The 19,633-nt window shown below is 44.5% G+C and overlaps 1 protein-coding gene and 1 non-coding gene across 5 annotated transcripts in view; one reads left to right on the top strand and one right to left on the bottom strand.

Annotated features, from left to right (window-relative positions):
• Positions 1 to 19,633, top strand: part of PPP1R9A (protein phosphatase 1 regulatory subunit 9A) — a 2,290,846-nt gene that overhangs the window by 575,184 nt on the left and 1,696,029 nt on the right. The window lies entirely within an intron of this gene.
• Positions 1,597 to 1,758, bottom strand: LOC138570431 (U1 spliceosomal RNA). Its single transcript, XR_011303491.1, has one exon. It is a non-coding gene; the product is annotated as a U1 spliceosomal RNA (small nuclear RNA).

Here is a 19,633-nt window from a genome sequence, read left to right as displayed (position 1 = left end):
TTAGCTTAGTTTTCAATCTTATTAATTATACAATCCTAAAATGCCAGGAAAATAAATATTCACAATGTTTTGGTTTGCTCCATGAGCATCAACACAGCAGAAGCTGAATGGAACCATTCCTTTTATCACAGTGTGCAGTTTCTTTTTTTGAAAGGCTTCAGAGAAATACATTCTGTTACAGAGGCTTTTATCCATGGCTTGCTATTACATCCATGTAGATAAAAAATCAAAAGAAGCGTTCTGGTTTCTGTCAAGTAACCTGACCTTTGCACTGAGCTCTGCTCTAAACTTGTGTGTAAATGTATACAGAAAAATAATAACGCTGTTGTATTTACAAGATTTTCATGCGTAATAAGGCCTGGTACGCACCTTATCTGGGGGCCTAACCATGGGAGTACATAAGGGTTAATTCCATACCTTTAGGTGCAATGATTGACACTGGATCTCCATATACAATGGTGGATGTTCACACATATGAGAAGAAACTCAATGGTCTGTTGGAAGATCTAAGAATTACCAATATTAGAGCAACAGGTTATGGCAAAAGCCTGATTAACATCATAGGTTACAAGTGGATTCACCTAAATTTTAATAACATGGAAACTTATTGCAAATTGTATGTGGCACAGAATGGATATTCCATAGTGGGGTGGGAAGAACAGGCGGCCCTTCGAAAAAAGATCCATCCTGGTGAAGCCACCCCAATATCATGTGTATCAAATCAATCTTCAATTCCAATGAAGGTCTAGGACAGGCTTGTCCAACCTTTTTGAATGTGGGGCCGAAGCATTAACTTTTTGTCACCTAGTGGGCCGGCGAGCCAAAAGTCAACAACCTCACCCAAAGCAGTATATTAAAAAGCGATATTGTGTGACCTTTGACACAATAGCATCACAGGCAGTGATAGCCATGCAGTCCCAAGGATAGCTTTTGGTGTCATGGGCAGTGATCAAAGGTTAGTTGCTTGTGATTTCTTTCAGTGTCTATGTGTTAATATTTTTCTGAAATAGTGGGGGCGACCGAGCTACAAGGTTCTAGGGAGGTTTTGGGGGGGTTGCCCCCCAAGAATTTTTTTTCAAATATGGGGTTGAAATGGTGCATTTTACAGCAGAAAAGGTGACCAAAAAGCCATAAGTGTACAATCAGTTCTAAAGGGGAACATGAAAATTCCATGTCACCAACAGCAGAAAAGAACATTTTACAACACAACACATTTTAATGATCAATGTGTCCACAGTGTAAGACAGCACTGTCACTGATGTAACACATCGTCATGCTGGTTGTACCCAAAATATGCCTCTGTAGCAACATGTCTATGCTGGCTGTTCCCAATTTAGGCCAGCATTGTCCTGTACAAAGCATGATTGATGCTGCCTGAGCATGTGCAGTGTGCCCAATACATATGGCAGCTTATCTCTGTAATACACATTACTTCTGTGGTGATGAAAGAAGCATCATTCAATTCAACAGATAAAATGTGGAAAAGGATCACCCAAAGGTGAACCTAATTGAAGAAACACAATGTGAGCACAATCTAAAAGTATGCAACCTAGCAGGCCTAGTGCACACTTTACATTTTCTTTCACCAAAAAATCGGGGGGGAGAGCGCGAACGCAGTCCCCCACTACCAGAAATAATGCAATCGTGTATCCCGCATTTGGGAACATAGCAGGGGTCAGCAACTCTGATGTGCAATGGGTAAGCCTCACCCTGTGAGATCTGCCCTTGAGATCACATTCTCCCCTGCCAGCTAAGTATGAGTTGCATGCAAGAGGGCAGGGGTTGGGTCAGTTCTGGGAAGCCCCGCTAAGCAAGGGTGAGAAGGCAGGCCCTGACCCAGCCCTAACCCCCCAATACTCGGAAGCTCTGAGCGTCTGCAGAGCTGCCTGTCCCGCGTGTAGGGGGAAGCTCCAGAAGGCAGAGCCCAGCAAAAGAGCAGATTGTACCGCAGTTCCTTTCTCCCATCCGGTGCTACTAGGCCCGAGATTTGTATAAATAGCAGGATGGCTTGAGCAGGCCTGTTGCAGTCTGCCCACTGGCCTGTCAGCCCCACACGGGCCCATGGCCCTCCTGAGCGTAGCTGCTCAGCGCTGGCCCCATTTACACCATTATAATCATCCTGGACCTCGACGCTCCACCACCCCTGAATCTCAGAGTTCTGCTCAATGTCAATGCTGAAGCTTTGACATCTTTGCCGTAACCGTATGCCGTGTTGTGTCAGCCGAGCCTGCACAGCGCCAAAGGCAAGTATTCCCTTGTCAGGGCCCCGAGGTCACTGAGTCTTCCAGTGCCATCCACTTGGCACAGCCTACTGTTCCCAGCGTTTTCTACCCACAAATCAGCACCACTGCCAAACAGAACTGCATCATTGGGGCCCATCGCTGCTGCTAACGGACTTGACCCCAGCACAGCGCAAAAGCACCCATGCTTCTGGTCTGATGCTGAAAAGCCTGGCTCTGCTGAGATCCGAAAGACAAGAACTAAGGTATTTTGGGAACACAGTACTATTGTTTTTTGTGTTGCAACTGTATCAGCTCACACCTCTCCTGAAGGGTATAGGCTGCCCTCAGACTGCGCTACCAAAAGAGTGAAAATAAGTTATGCCTGTTGGGCTTGCCTGTTTCACTTTTATGATTGGGATCACTGCTGCATGGGTATTAAGCGTGTTATAAATAGCCTATCATACCACTTGTATTTTCTCCAGAGCTGCAGCAACTATTCGAAGTGTACTCCGATCCATTTTGTGAACAAACTCAATCCACTAACAAACAAAAACTTTGGTTCCCATTGATTTGGATTTGGATTTTGTTTCCTTTCTATACATTTCTGGAGAGCATTTTTTGAAAGGTTGTTCTTGAGTGTGTAGATTATTTGCTATTGCCCACTTTTGCTGAATGGCAATTTCGACAAAACATTTTTTTGCCACATTTTTTTACGCTTTTTTACCAAAAAAATATAGATGGTAATTTTGGGTAAGGTATATAGAAAGTGAGGGTGCAGGGGTTCTGCCACCGTTTTTTGTGGTAAAAAAAGCAATAAAATTGACCCAAATGAATGTGGCGAAATTGGCATTCGCTATAAAAAAGGCAGGGAAAGTATATTGATACGATTATTTATGTGTCCACAGGTCAATCACAGCATGGGTGGGATTTGTAAGGGGGCCATGGTGATTGAATCGGGTTTACTGGTGAAAGGATGATGATCCAGCACAGAGCGGCTCCTTTTGTGCCAATGTTTCCAAGTCTCCCCCCAAAAATATTGTGACTGATGATGCTGATAGCAGTCTAGTAGAGTGAGTGTGCGCTCAGAATTCTCATTTGTCTTGTTCTTTTATGTGTCCCGAATAGAGCACAGAGTAGTTTTGCGCACAGGCACATTTAAAAAAAAAAAAATGTTTTTTTTTTTACTCAAGCATTGTCCAACATACAGCCTGGCGGGCCACATAAAATGGCTTGGTGGGCCGCATTATGGCCCGCGGGCCGTACGTTGGACAACCTTGGTCTAGGAAATACATTTGCCTTGATACTCAATGAAAATATAGCAATGCTTAAAGGATTCAAACACAGGATTGCGTTGATAAGAGGAGCTAAACCAATTGCGCACAAAGTTAGGCACATTCCCGTGGGCACAAGAGATGCAATACAAAAGGAGCTAAAGAGACTTTGCGATCAGAAGATAAATGAGCCTATAGAGTCCTCGGAATAGCTATCACCCATTGTAATTGTGCAAAAACCTGACAACTCCTTAAGGATGTGCGTGGATCTTAGAGATCTAAATGCCAACATTTGGATAGATAGACATCCTCTCCCAAATATAAATGAAATGTTAACAACAATGAAACCAGCCAAATATATTGCACCATGCTTGACTTATCATCAGCATATCATCAGTTGGCATTAGATGAAAGCTCTAAACACCTCTCTTTGTTCGTTAATTCCTTTGGGGCGTTTAGATATCCACGCATGCCATTCGGTCTAGTATCGGCCACAGCTGTGTCTCAAAGACTAATGCAACAGCTCTTTGGTGGTCTTGATGGGGTATAATATTTTCAGGATGACATTCTCATTGCAGCCATGGCAGAGGAAAAACACAATGCCAAACTATTTGGTTCGCTACAAGTAGTACAAGAGGAAGGGCTCACGCTTAGGATTGATGAATGCAAGATTAAAGTAAAAGAGGCGAAATATCTAGGACACACTATCAATTCTGAGGAAATAAAACCCTAGAGGAACTTGATTGAGTCGATATCACATATGCAGACTCCCACCAACAAAGACCATCTCCACAGTTTCCTGGGGACGGCAGAGTATTATTCAAGATGTGTGCAACATTTTACAGACAAGGCTCAACACATGAGAGGACTCATGAAAAAAGTTTTAGGATTTTCATGGTCAGCTGAGTGCCAAACAGAACTAGAGAACATTAAGAAGGTCATAAATGAGGCATCTACCCGCAAGACGTTCAGCACCAGTCCTCAAAATATCATCACAGTAGTAGTAATATTGGGCTGGGTGGTGTGTTTGAATAGATGAAGGAAAATGGAATAGTACCCATTGCTTTTGCTTCATGTGTTCTTAAAGCAGCGGAGCTTAATTATCTAACAATGGAAAAGGAGGCTTTGGCTGTGAAGTGGATACTAGACCACTTTAGGAGTTTGATATTGGGTCTTCCTGTTTTGAGAAAAAAGGACCATAAACCATTGACACACATTCTGAATTCTAAAAGTCCTCATTTGATTTCCCCTAGGATACTCAGCTGGATCCTCGATATTATGCAGTTCAATGTAAGGGTATATACGCCAGGGGAATCAAATGTCATAACCAATTGTTTCTCTAGGCTGCCATGGGATGATGATGAACAAAACCGGGATCAGCATGAGGAAGGAAAAGAGGAATGCAACATTGCACCCATTGAGCAAGGAATATCTAAGGAGTGGGCAATAGCATCCAACAATGATACTGAACAGAACCTTTTACGGCAAGCATTAAAAGAAGTATGGGAGAAATCTGGTAAATCTCTCAATTAATACGCTCAAATTCAAAACGAGATTGCAGAAGATTCAGTATGTGTGTTCAGAGGTGAACGCTCCATCCCACCTGTTAGTTTAAGAAGGAAGATTATGAATTTAGCTCATGTCTGAATCTCACAAAAAGAAGACTCAGGGTGAGCTATTGCTGGCTGGGAATGTGGAACAAGATAGAAGATTTAGTAAAAAATGGTCAAGCATGTACTGAGTGACAAGAGCAAGAAAAGACAGATTACACCGCTACAACCAGTGGTGATTCCAAAAATGTGCCATAGGCATCAAGCTTACAGATTGAAGGTGATTGAGTGGGGAGTAATGGAGGACGCAATAACGACTGGTAGGGTCACAATATTTTTGGAGGATGTGTTCAGCAGAGAGGGTGATCCACAGGAGATAGTTTCAGATAATGAAGCACAATTTGTGTAGGAAGAAATGCAGACGTTTTTGAAGGACCGAGCTATAGAGCACAGACGTACTTCTTTATATCATCTGATGGCCAATGGGCTTGTAGAACGTATGAATGGATTTGTCAAGTGCATAATCCAGCTATCTCTGGGGAATTCACTGCCTAGGAAAGATACTCTCAAAGATACACTCAGTGCGTACAGAATGACTCCCCATTCCACGACCGAGGAGCAACTGTTTATAATGATGAAAAAAAGAGTGGTGTGTAACAGGTTAAGGCCATCATGGCTACCTATTGATCACAGAAAAAGAATTGACATTTTACATATTTTCAACAGAGTAAGAGATAAACAAAAAAGAGCCAAGAGTATTATGATTGCACCATGCACGTCAGAGAAGCCAAGTTTAAAGAAGAGGATTGGGTGTGCGTCAAGGAACCCTGGAGGTTTCCGAAGGGTCTGTTCAAATTCAGGAACGCACAAATGATGGAGAAGGCAACTAGAAAATGTGTGGTTTTGGACGATGGCAGAAGATGGTCGTGCAATGATGTGGTGAAATCTTTTAGAGATGGCAGATCAACTGATGCGACGCATATCGTCAGAAACAGAGGTCCAGCTTCCGAACTGAGACTGTTGATGGAAGATTTGGTATTGCAATCAGGGAGCAGTGACAACTCGGTTGGAATGACACCTCCAAGGAGCAGAAGAGTGATGTCTTCAAGGAGCAGAAGATATGCTCCAAACTCCAACAGTGATTATGTGTATTATTGATCATATCTGTTTACTTTGTGACTCTTTCCCCATCTGTCTCTCATGACCCCTTCTATCTCTGTTTATTTCCTCTTCCTTTGATGTCCATTTTCCCCTGTTCTTTGTTTACCACATGAAGAGGAGATGTTGTGAGATACTCTTACCATGATCCCGGCGTGGTTCTCAAACTCTGCAGAGTTTGAGAATGACACTGGGGCCAGTTTTCTGAAGGAGACCTCTGCGGATGATACCGCGTCCTGGGGGCTCTACCAATAAACTGTATTTACTTACAGCACATCGTTTGCCTACCGCCTATAATAATAATAATAATAATAATAATTTAGCATTTATATAGCACTGCGACCCCTCAGGTATCTGAGCACTGCTTATTATTACCCACGGTGTGTGGTGCTCATTTATCAACCTCAGAAGGATGAAAGGTTGAGTTGTCCCTGCCGGGATTCGAACATGCGTCAGCAAGCTCTGCACAGATCTCAAAGCAAGCGCTCTACTCGCTGTGCCACTTGACCGGCTATGATTCATAACATGATGGTCAGCATCTATTTCCTCCTCTTAGAGCACTCCCCCTTTATTGGACCTTAATGTGTTTGTATCTGCACTGGATCCCAAGCCTTTTGAAACAATGGCCATAGTGCACATCAGTCTAATAATGTAGAAACTGCTTTTGTTGTGGCATTTACTTCATCCAGCAGTGTACGCAAGCCACAGGCTCTATCTGCATCACATTCTTACACTCTGCTTCACACACCCAGAATTAGTTCCCATGGTCCTGTCAAATGTATATCATGAACAGGAGATCTCTCTCCCTACTTTCTTTCCAAATCCGGCTCCAGAAGCTGATTGGCTCATCAACCTGTATGGGTGTGCCTCTCAGTGAAAGCAGGTGTACAAACTGACTATTGCCCGTTGGACAGTCTCTTGCATTTTGGAGTATTTTGTTTGACAGAAAATGTCTATTCCCAAAGGCAGCCACACTCATTCTGTGAGAACCAAGGCATCCTCGGTGGCCTTCAAGAGGCATTCCCCCAGGATGTCATTGGCAGGGCAATAATGTAGTCCTTGCCATCTGCTTTTTGCAAGCACTACTACATAGATTTCAGCACTTACTTCATAGCCCCTTCCTCCATATGCCCTCCCACTTTCCTTGCATCATTCAGATATGGCACATGAGGATGTAAAAGGACTGCTGGCCAGAGCGGAGAGGCATGGCTGCGCTTCTCAATCAAATGAAGTAAACATTTTCTTTTTGCTGGAGAAATGGCTATAGCTGCCTTCCTCAAGGACGGAAGCCCCAGAAATATGGGGGAAGGGAGACTAAGGACTAGGAGAACAGGGATCTTTGTGATCACTGTACTGTCAAAAATGTCAACTAATAAAATGCGACTTCCATTATGGCGGGGTGCAGTGATCACATAGATCACTTTTTCCTCACATCCCCTTACCCGCTCCCCCCACTTAACCTTTCAGTGGCACACTTTTGTGTTTGTCACTGACTCCCCCCTAACCATGCAATGTCAGTTCCCTCCCACTAGCGTAGGTTGAAGCTGGTGCCGCAGACTCCTTTCATTTTTTCTTTTAGTTTATTTTCCACTGCTTTCCATGCAATGGAAGAGGGGTACACCCCTGCAACCTCGGAACCAATTATAGCAGACTAGGGGAGCAGGGGACACCCCCGCAATCCCAGCTCGCCTTGTTCACTATAATTGAAATCTGAATTTGTGTCCCTGCCGAATGCGCACTAAACACTCATTCAGCATTTTTTTGTCGGGTTTTTGGTTTGATACCGGAGAACAGTAGTCACTACGGAGTAATGTGTACTGTGTTAATCATATCAATATAGGTTTCAGCTGCCTAAGCCTCACTTAGAATGTATGTTCTCATAGGAAACCATTCTACCATGCCTTATTCAGCCTCACATTAAATAGGTGCGTTCCCTAATGCAAGTTTGAAACCAACCAGAAAACAGTGGAACGTCTTGAGAAAGTTTTGGGTACGTATTGATTGTTCATGCATGAAAGGCACTGCCTTTCTCAGTATTTATAAGCTGCTTCAGTAGTTTCTAATATTAAAGAGCGAATGAAGTGCCTAAAAATAGAAATAAATGTTATGGTGAGCCATTCAGTAAATGATTAAGCATTCAAAGCACCTCAGGAGAACTAGTGAGAATGATAAGGTCCCCAGTGAATTCTTGGATTTTGGTAGGTATTCTTTGACCACGTAGTATTTATTAACTGCAGTACCCGGAAGATACACTCTGTCCCCATGTACTGGAAACATTTCCCCTAGGCATCGAATTAAAAGATGATGTAATAAAAAAGTAGCTTTTTGCATATTTATTTGGTCTTCACATCATAAAATAAACAATGACTCAGCTATCATATGCAGTTTCCATATTTTGTGATAGGAAAAGAAATGGCTTTGTGCATTGGCATCGCCTGGCAAGGAAGGCCGGCCCAAGGGGAACTCAAAAGGAAAACAGTCTCCTGATAAACAGGTCTAAACTTGGTGGAATACACTAGAGTATTAATTGATCTAATTAAAATGTGAAAGAATGACTTTTCTCAGCTCAAAGGGAATACTTGCTTGAAGAAACATCTGAGAGGAGGATATCTATTCTTTTTAAAATCAACTCAGCATACATAACACTCTGTTAAACCTTATTTTTACTACCTTCTGAGCAGACTTAGGTAGGAAAACAATATATTTACAGCCATGTTGAAATTTAAGGAAGATCATTAGCCATATTCAACGCTAATAACTCATTGTAGTTCTTACTTGAAGAATTTACTGGGCATGTTAACAGAAGTTCCACGTACAGCTTCCCACCAATAAAGACTCGACTTTAAGTTTGGCAAGTAGCATTTTGCAAATTCAAAATACTCTTTTGGCAGTTTAAAAAATGGAAAAGTTGCAGGTACCCGCTTGTATTTCTAGCTGGTTTTCGTGTTACATGTGTTTGCTTCTGCGGTCTGCATAAGTAACAGAGCTTGGCTCGGCATTATTGTTTTTCAAACTGGTGCTGCTGGGCAATCCTCATTAGCTACTATTATGCAGTGATGGCCTGTGAGTCCAGCTCCTCGGAGTGGGCCAAAGTCTGGAATTCCTGGCATCCTGAACAGCAGGCTGAACATTGGATCCAGAACATGGTTTCAACGAGCCAGAAGGGGAAAAGGGGAGAAGGAGACAGCAGGCTGAACATTGGATCCAGAACATGGTTTCAACGAGCCAGAAGGGGAAAAGGGGAGAAGGAGACCACAGGTGGCACAGTTCAGCTTCGGCAGCAGCAATTGGGAGCGGGGAGTATACTGCTAGAGGCTGTCAACTGCACTTTGGGTTAGGGGTAGGGGATCACACATGCATCCAAATAATGCTCCTGTTGTGGAGCTACAATCAAGGAAAGGCAGTGAACGTGAAGGGCAGTGCTCAGGGTCTGGGAGTGGTGGCCACTTCACTTCTTTGACCTATTAAATAGACAAATAATTAGTTATGTAATTTGAGATGGTTGCTAATGTCAGTAGGAATCAGGTGAAGCGTTCCATGCAGGTAGAGATAGTGAGGGAGACCAATTCCGTGTCTTTGTGTAATTGTTTGCCAAAAGGAGACCTGGGAGAAATCTGCTGTGCTGATGCCCTGCTGATCCACTGATATGGTTCATGATTTCTGACTTCCTGCTGTGGATGTAGGTGGTTGCTGTGCCGCTGGCGAACCTTGATGCTAAGTGGGCAAAGTTGTTTCAGGGGACCGAGCGTCTGGCTAGAACAGCAGGAGTTCATGGAAGGAAATACCTGAATTACACATCGCATAAATGTGATTAGCAGATGTACCCATGCTTTGCACAGTAATTCCTACTAAGCAACATCAAAACAATTAGACAAAGGTATATTTAGTTTTTTAGTTTTTATACTTTTTACATTGTCTACAACATGGAAACTACCCACATGCCAAATTTCAGGTTTGTAGCATGTTGGGAAGTATGCTGAACATTTCGAACAGACACAAACACACATCATTACAGACTGCTTAAAAAAAAAAACATAACTTTCTTTATAGAAAAATGTATATTTTATACGTTTGACATCGTCTAAACAATGGAACCTACCCAAATGGCACATTTTAGGTTTGTAGAATGTTGGGAAGTATGCTGAACATTTCGAACAGACACACAAACACACATACCCAAGCATTGCAGACCGCTTAAAAATGAAAATGCTTAACAAAAACTTGAAAAATGTAGATTTGCTAATGTTTACATTGTCTACACCATGGAACCTATTCAGATGCCAAATTTCAGGTTTGTAGCATGATGGGAAGTATGCTCAACATTTTGAACAGACACACATATCCACCAATGTGCCCTTTATATATAGAGAGATTGAGAGAAAACCCTCAGCCACTGACTAGATGACAGTGGGTTGGTCTTGCTCCTTGGTCTATCAGTTTTGATTCAAATGCAGTATGCTGCAAGTGGACATCCCACTCACAGCATGTGGCGAGATGGGCACAAATTGGTGAGCAGCATTAAAATTCATTTTTCTCTGTAATAACACCACACCAGCCAGGTCAGCATGTCTCAATTAACTGACTCTTTGGCCACAAAGTTCCAGACCCTTTATTTGTTTTATTTATAGGGTATTTATAATGCACCTTTACAGCAATTGGTATTTCAAGACAAATGATGAAGGAGGGGTAGCAAGAAGACAATCAGAAATGGCCCTTCTAAGCCTTGTGACATTTGGATCTTGAAGGTGCAGTAACAAGAAGTTCAAGGGGTGGGGAGTAGGGGAAAGTGGAGGGGAGCCCAGGTGGACAATTGCCAGGGGAATGCAGAGAGTGCAGGGGAGAGAAGTTCCAATTGGTAGTGCGAAGGAAGGGGCTAGATGGGCTCAAATGGGGTGTAGGCCCAGCCTGGCCAGTGTAGGAGTTGATATAGACACATTAGCAGCCGGTGGGTGGAGCAGCCAATCAGGTTCCTTGGATCGTGGGCTGAAACCGCTTATTTCCGCCCACATTACATGGAACTTGGAGGCTGCTTCCCCTGCCTGCAGAGCCATCTATCCCCCACCCTCTCTTATCTTTTGTTATGTTCCCTTCACCCTCCCGCCCCACCTACCTGTTTTCTTCGGCAGCAATGCCCCCTCAGCCCCTCTTCAAGGGGTGGTCAGAGAAATTGCCAGGGCCAAGGGCCAGCGAGCTTGCCAGTGGGGCGACAGTGACTTTCCTGCAAGGGGCAGACTGAGTGATTTGGTTACAGAAGCGTATGTCCCAGGACATTGCACTTGGAGCTATGGCGGAATTGTGAAATGCGCTGCTGAGAGAGCAGCTTAGGCACCACTGGCAGTGGTGGAGCAAGTTGTGCTGGAGCTGTCAGCAGCATTTTGAAGTAATATTGCTGCGAGTGACAAGCAGAGTCATCCGGTGCTTTGTGAAGTGACTGCTTCGGGGGAAGTATATGGTCCAGATTGAGCAGTGCTGCAGAAGACGGGGTGAGAATGTGGAATGAGTGTGAGCTGCAGGGGGCAACGATCTTCGTGATAGCCTTTGAGTTCCTTGGGCTGTGGGCTGTCAAGAGAAAGTTTGTTGGTCCATCAGGATGTTGGCTGTCGGGCTTTCAGTGGCCTTACCTGCTTGATTAGAATGTAAATGGAAGAGGAGTAGTGAGCCGTGAGCTCTGTGTCGGCTGGATTGTGCCCTTTCCCAAGGGGTAAGCGTAGCAGTGCTGCGGGAGGTTCGTTGCGGTCACAGCGACCGTTGGAGCCGGGAGCGCTGTCCTTCTCTGTGTCTCATCCATAGGGCACACGAGGTCCCGGAGTTATTTGCGAACGACGTGTCAATGTTCCGGTATGGTAATGTTCGTATCAAGGAAGTAGTGTTTCTCCAGTGCTCTAGAGAGTAGAACCCTGCAATTTTGTGCAACGTGGTGACATGGGCTCTCTGCAGACCGGGAAGCCGATGCCGGCATGGAGACTTCTTCGTTGTGGTTGCCGGTGTTGAAGGGAGGACGGCGAGGTACAGCTGCTGCAGCGTTTCCACTTGTGCAACATGTCGGGTTTCCAGTTGGAAGGTGAGACCTATGATCAGTGCTGATGAGGGTCTCTGAAATTGGGTATCAATGAGCCAACGTGATGTTTATGCTTCCCGTTGTTGTAAGGACATAATGCTGTTATCCGGATTATGGTAGAAGGCAGTCCAAGCTCTTTGTGTTCAGTATTGCTGGTGTTAAAATGTTCGGTATTGCAATTTAGTGTTGTCATGTGAGGCCTGTTGTGTTTAAAGTACAGTTGGAGGTGCACGTGCACTTTGTTAAAGTGGCAGTTTGCCAAGGCGTGCTGTGTCTGGGTGTGCACTGAATGGATTGGTTGGGAGACGTGACCTCTGTTTAGGAGTTTTAAGGATGTAATTTGTGGCAAGTTGTTAGTTTTTAAAACATGTGTTTTGAAACACACATTTCTCCACAGTTTGGACATTTAGAAAATACGTTAGATAGGAGATGGACTTCCGATGTTTTAAGGTGCACTGAATTTAGCTATGCTATAACATTTTCTTTTACACGTTGGACTTTGTGTTTTAAAGTTAGTTAGGACATGGACTCCCTAAGTTATTGGGATAATGTGCAAGTTTGATGCATGTTCTGTTAACCCTTTAAGTTCATTTTTACTGAATAACATTTAATTAGAAATTGAACTTCAAATACATAATTGCAATGCTTTTGTAAAACAGTATCCTCATGTATTTAGTGAACTGTGAAAAGTGTCTTGAATAATGTGTTCTGCATTGTTTGGTGCGTGTGCCATGATGAGGTGTGTGTGTGTTTTGGTCTTCTGAATTGGATTTGTTGAAGTTGTGGAATGTGTGGTTCATTTGCACAGGTGTGTAGTGGCGTGCTGTCACCCGGAGTGCTTGGAGTGCTCTTTGTGGGGTGTCAGATACCTGGAGTACTTAGAGTGTCCTCACATCTGGGTTTTGGGATACATGTTATGGTGTGGGGGCCTGTGAGTCCCAGCTGAATGTGGGTGAGACATGGTTTACCACAATGTGTGTTTGGGGCTGTAAGCCTGAAGCTGCTTCAAAGTTTGGTTGTGGTATTCTTAGTGCAGTGGTTGGTTCCTATCCATTAGGTGTAGTGGAAGGGTAGTGGCATTTTATGGTGCTGATTGTCCCACTGGGTGAGGACAGTTTCAAGGTTTTGTGTGGGTGCGTTGGTGGAAGGATTTGTTTGGGAAGTTGAGGGATGTATATGTGTTGGGTATGGATGCCTCTTGCTTCTTGGGTGTGTCTTGTGGTGTTTAAGGGGGAAGATATGTTATGTGTTGTTTATCCTTGCACCTTGCTCTGTATGCATGGAATGCTGCGAGTGACTAACACAGAATGCTGTGTGTGAGAATGTTATGTTCTGTATGGTTCTGTGAATGTCAGTTGAGAAGATGGGTTGACTAAGAGAGGATGCCGGTGGATGTCTGTCCTAGTAAATTACCTGATGTGGCCTAAATGTATTCCCGTACCTTGTACCTGGAGCTGGAACTTAGTAAAGATGTTTCCTGGTCCTACAATGGTGTCAGTGTCATGCTTGGCCAGGAACTCAATTTATCACTATTCTATACGCCAAAACTATTGCATTAGAGTAAACATATGGAGAAAGGGCATATGGGGAGGGACACACAGCCTGTAGGTGTGGTTTGGTTATTTGCTCATCCATTGACTGCCCATGGCAAAGTCAATCCCTATGGCCATTCCTACCAGGTTCCAGACCCTGCCCGCCCATACCACCTCCTCATGGGAACTCTTTGAGCTTGCTTTAATCAAGCCTTACCATCAAGCTTTGCACTGGAAGTGCCTGCCAGTGTTTTTTTCAAAGCAATATTCTCAGAGGTAATGACTTAATTGGAGTTGTAAACCTACTACTGGTGTAATAAACATTTCTTACCATGTCTGCCTTGAGCCACTCGATTTATAAGCTCCCTGCATGTCCTTCACTGACGTCCTGTTGAAAACAAGTATTGGCAAAGCCACAGTTTTGGCTTGAGTATTAGTATTAGGCATTTGCCAGGCACTGCTTTTGGATGCCCAGGTACACACACCACTTTGCACCTGCTACTATCAACGGCCAGTTCATACCACTAAGGCTGTCCCTGGCAAGTGCCTTTCCCATGCCTACACAAAAGCCCAAACTGTTGACATTGCCAATGCTTGTTGACTCTGGTTATGGAGCTTGTTCACTTGCAGGCCCAATGCATACCAGTCTCACAGTGACTCACATGCCATTCAGAAGAATGAAGAAGCATAAAGTACTTCTGATTGTTCTATTTCATCTCATTGCTGATATCTGATTAGTGTGAAGACTTTGCAGTATTTTCATCCCTAGACACTACTTCGTTGAGGAAGATCAAGTGCTGAAGCAGGAGCTTACATAAACCTTTCTGATCGTTGTTAGTCCAAGACTGGTTGAGGAGTGAATCCCAGTATCATGGTGGTGTCTGTAACAACAGAAGGCAAGTGGGCGACCAGGAAGGTGGCAAGGGCTGGGCTGTGGGGATAAAGATTCTCAGAATGAGGAGGGATGCAAAGGTTCTTTAGGATCAGATCACCCCCACCATGTTCTCTGTGCCAGGCTAGAGACGGCGGGAACATTAAGCAGGGCACACACATTTGTGCATATCCATGCCAAAACATGCAAGGAAGGGCTTCTTTGATCACTGGATTTAGTGATATAATACCAGTCCTAACATAAACAAACTAGAATTGTTGGGTTAAGCCCTGCTGCAGAAATCCCTATGTAACTGTAGATTATAGGTCCCAATAACAGCACGTTACCGTAATGTGTTTTCAGCAGGGATCTCTATTTAGTCTACTGGTTGGGATCCCACTAGAGTGACTCAAATTCTGACATCATGTGTGCTTTTCCTCAAATCAGTGTCTTCTGGCATCCCCACTTGGCCAAACAATGTGTATGATACAGAGCAAAACACTATCCCCCAACGACCTCTGTTCTCTTTTCTCCCAAAACCGTAGCAGCCCTTAGCCCTAGAAGCTATATGATACGATAAGATATTTTATTTATAGAGTGACCATACACAAGTGTTTCAGGGCGCGACAAGGCCTGAAACACGGGAGATAGCTCAGGGGCAACGCGCTTGCCTTGGAAGTAAGACGACGCGGAGCAACACAGAATCGAGCCCCGGGTCCGCTTTCGGGTATTAAGCGCGTTACAAATAACCAATTATTATTAAGGCAAGGGAGGGATTCAAGGGGGGAAAAAACAGCGATCTTACTAGGCCCAGTGACATTGAGAACGCGTAAGTGCAGGGACAGGCAGAGGGAAGGGGGAAAGTGCAAGGGGCAGATGAGGAGTGGAAAGTAGTGGACAAGTGATCAAAACAACAACAGGTAGTGCGGCAAGCAGGTGGCAAGTGCAAGAGTTAAGCGCAGACAATGGGTGTTTAATAAGTGCAGGTAAAGTGTTGCAGATACAGACCCAAGTGCAAGGTTGCCAGGAGACAGAGCAGGTATGCAGCTGGGTGGGGAGGAAACTGGGCCCGGATTCAGAGGGTGGCCAAGTGCCCAGTGCAGAACAGACAGAGGTCAGCAGGGGAGAGAAAGAGAGACAGGGAGGCTGTTCCAGAGGGAGGCCCCAGCTGAAGAAAGGGATCTACCACCAACTCGTTGCTTGGACAAACGAATGACCCTGAGGGAGTTGGGGGTGGAAGACTGAAGAGCTTGAGTAGGAAGGTATTTCTGAAGGGAGAGTTGAAGTCATTGCGGCCCCATACCCCCAGAAGACCTTGTGGACAATGCAGAGGGTTTTCAACGTAATCTTTGCAGCCACTGGGAGCAAATGAAGAGACTTCAGGGCCGGAGACATACGATCCCTGGGCTTGAGGCCAAGGACAAGTTTTGCAGTCCTGTTCTGGATGAGTTGCAGAGGGCGGAGAGTAGTAGCAGGCAGATTTAGAAAGAGGCTGTTGCAGTAGTCCAGCCTAGAGAGAACCAAAGCTCTGGAGACAGTGAGCTTCTGGGGGAAGGAGAGGAAAGGAAGAATACCTCTGAGGAGGTGCAGTTGGTAGTTTGACTTCTTAGAGATGTAAGAGATGTGTGGAGAAAAGGAAAGCGTGGAGTCAAAGATGACCCTGAGGTTCTTAGCCTCACAGGTATGATATGATATGCTATGGCATTTATAACCCGCCTATACACAAGTGTTTCATGTGGGAGCCGGAATGGGGCCAAGGGAGGCCGACTAGAGAGTGACTGGAAACGAAGGTGCAGTGGTACCGATGAGGAGAATCTCTGTCTTACTGGCATTAAGGCAGAGGTCGTTGGCGGCACACCACTCCTGGATTGCAAACAGACAGTCAGAGGTGAGAGGGAGAAAAGTTGGCAGAGGGGAGCCTAAAAACGAGCTGAGTGTCATCCGCATAGCACTGAAAGTTGGAGCAGAGAGCAGCATTGCGTTGGGCAAGGGGTGCAAGGTATTGGTTGAAAAGCCCAGGAGAGAAGTTAGACCCCTGGGGAACACCACAAGTAGAGAGTGAGATAGAGGAAAGGAAGGACCCAAGTTGGACCTGGGAGGGTCGGTTGGAGAGGAAAGAGGTCAGCCAGGCCAGGGCCTGATCAGTGATACCCAGATTATCACAGAGGTGGTTGAGCAGGATGGAGATCGAGTAGGATGAGGACAGAGAGGAGATTAGAATCAAGGTTGGAGAGCAGGTCTTCACTGATGTTCAGGAGAGCAGTTTCCATGGTTCTGGTTGCTCTGAAGCCAGACTGATGGTCATGGAGACAACCAACAGAATCAGTGTGGATGTTAAGCTGGGAGCTGGCCAGCTTTTCCAGGAGTTTGCCCAGGAAAGGAGTGATAGAGATCAGGAGATAGTTAGCTGGGCAGGAGGGGTCGGCTGTAGGTTTCTTGAGACGAGGGTGCACAAGAGAGTGCTTCAGGGGGTAGGGGAAGGCTCCAGTGGTGAAGGAGTGGTTGCAGAAGTCGGCCAAGGCTGGGGCAAGGGTGTCAATATGGTCCTTGATGGTTTTGGATGAACAGAGAAGAACCTGTTTTGACGAGACTTTCATAGATCATACTTGTCTAGAAATCTCGTCAGGGGAGAACAGAGGAAAGGAAGAGGCGGCTGCAGGGGGGCCAGAGGTAAAAGAGAGAGAATCCGGAAGAAGAGCAGAAGACGAGACGGTGGACAGGATATCATGGGCTTTAGAGATGAAATGAGAAGCCAGGACCCATTCAGAGGGCCTGGGAGGGGACAGGAGAAATAGAGACTGCAGCAGGATTGGCCAGCTCCTTGCAGATTTTAAAGAGTATGTCCAAGTTGTTATATACCGCAGAGACGCAGGCATGAATGTGTGCTCTCTTCTTAGTGCGGACAGAGGGCCGGTATTGCCTTTGGAGCAGGCGGCAGGCCAGTCTGTCAGAGGATGCACAATGTGCCTGCCGTTTCCTCTCAGCCACCCTACACTTGTGTTTAAGGGTGTCAAGATCAGAGTCGTACCAAGAGTTGCATTTGGCTTTGGGCATCAAGCGGATCCTCATGACAGGGGCAAGAACATGGAGATAGCAGAGTGGAGCTTGGAAATGGCTGTGTCAGGATGAGAGTCAGATAGCGGCGGACGACGGGGAGAGAAAGCGGCAACAAAAGCCTCAACTGACACATGATTCATGGGCCGGAAGACCGAGAAGGTAGGTGGCAGTGCTGGAGTTGGCTTGGCCTGCAGGGGTAGAGAGGGAGAGATGGGAGGAAAGGAGAAATTGATCGCTAAAGGAGAGAGGAGTGGTGAGAGGGTTAGAGATGGGGGGGTCAGAGGAGATGAGAACATCCAGAGTGTGCCCTGCAGATTGAATTGGGCCAGAGGGAATAGAAAGAGAGAGAGAGTTGCACAGGTGACAGTACAGCCACTGGGAACAAGTGGAGGCAATAAGAGTGGGAATCCCGGTGTGATGGAGTGAGGGTGGGGAAGCCAGAAAGGTAGGAGCATTTATTGGAAGAGACGACTAACACATGGTGCAATGAGTGAAAGTAAGAGCAAGGCTATACAATACATTTATTAACACCATAGTCATAAAAACATATTGATCTGCAAATTCTAGCCGTATTGCATATCAGGCTTACACGTAGTAAAGGAAATGCATATAAGCAAAAATAGGGGAATAGATGACGTGCCGTATATACATGATGTCAAGCTAGTATATGATCAACTGGCATAGAGCAGAACTCTCTCCAAGTGAAGGTAATCACGTGGACAGAGGCTGCAAAGTGCCCGATGTGCACAACCTACATGTGATAAGAATTCCAGTCAATATTAGAATACATTAAAGGTACAAATATATCTTTTTACTTGCATAAAAAAGGCTAGACACTCTTTGGAAGATAATCTTTAAAATCACTTCAAAGGAAACTTAGAACTAACAAATTTAGGAACAATATCAAAAAAGAAATACAATGGGAAAAAATACCCAAAAATAACCAAAGGAAATCAAAAAAATGTTTTTATTTGTGTCAGTTAGAACAAATACTACAACAATCAAAACAATATACAGTAATGACGTTGTACAATAGAAAAACTTTTGAATCAGGATTGCTAAAGTACATCGAAGTGGGTGAATTACGTCAACTACAACATCAATGAACACTTCAGCAATTGCACCAAAGTGCTCTCCCGGTAGGTCTTAATATCGGTAGTTTCGACGATAGATGGGTCTAGTGAAGTGTGACTGATACCCATCTTCTTCAGGACAAAGCACTCAATGTAAAAGCAAGACCAACATTGCACATCACAATTCCATTGATGTAGTTGTTCTCATTCTTCATTTCACCTTTTCAAATTTAAAGTGGTGACTGCATATTCTAAATAAGAACAAAACAATAAACAAAAAAAAACAAAAACTGCTCCGATCAGCTGACCTCCCAGCAAATACATAACCAAATTTAGAACACCATATCGTGGTGAGGGAGAACAATTTATGTAATGTTCTCTAACCGAATACGGGAGCACTGCATTTAATTTCTTTTATAGTCAGACTCAACCTAATAAATAGACTCACATGAATTAATCTAGAGAGACATATAAAATGCAACGTGAACTGCAATCTTAAGTCATAAATTCCTTCCATTGACTTTTGGAATACCGACATGTCCCGCGGTTCATAGACGGGTGAATGTCGGTCTCCTTCTTTTCATTTTAATTTACATAAAACCATTTGCACCCTGTTGTGTGCACCAGCCAATTATCCTTACTTTTCGCTAACGGGGACTGTTTTTACTCCAGTTCGCGTTGCTTTTTGTATGTCTCTGGGTGTTATTCTTAGCAGTGCCCGGTGGTGGCACGAGTTATGGTTGCTTAGCTTACCATAACTGACGAATTTATGGGGTTTTTCGGTTTTACTTGTAATCATAACGTCCCTTTAACAAAGTTTTTTCATTGAATTTGATTGGTT

The sequence above is a fragment of the Ambystoma mexicanum genome, chromosome 2q (assembly GCF_040938575.1).
Source record: "Ambystoma mexicanum isolate Mex_15411 chromosome 2q, UKY_AmexF1_1, whole genome shotgun sequence".
Classification (NCBI taxonomy): domain Eukaryota; kingdom Metazoa; phylum Chordata; class Amphibia; order Caudata; family Ambystomatidae; genus Ambystoma; species Ambystoma mexicanum.
The sequence above is the reverse complement of the archived record's forward strand: the minus strand, read 5'-3'. Positions and strand labels throughout refer to the sequence as shown.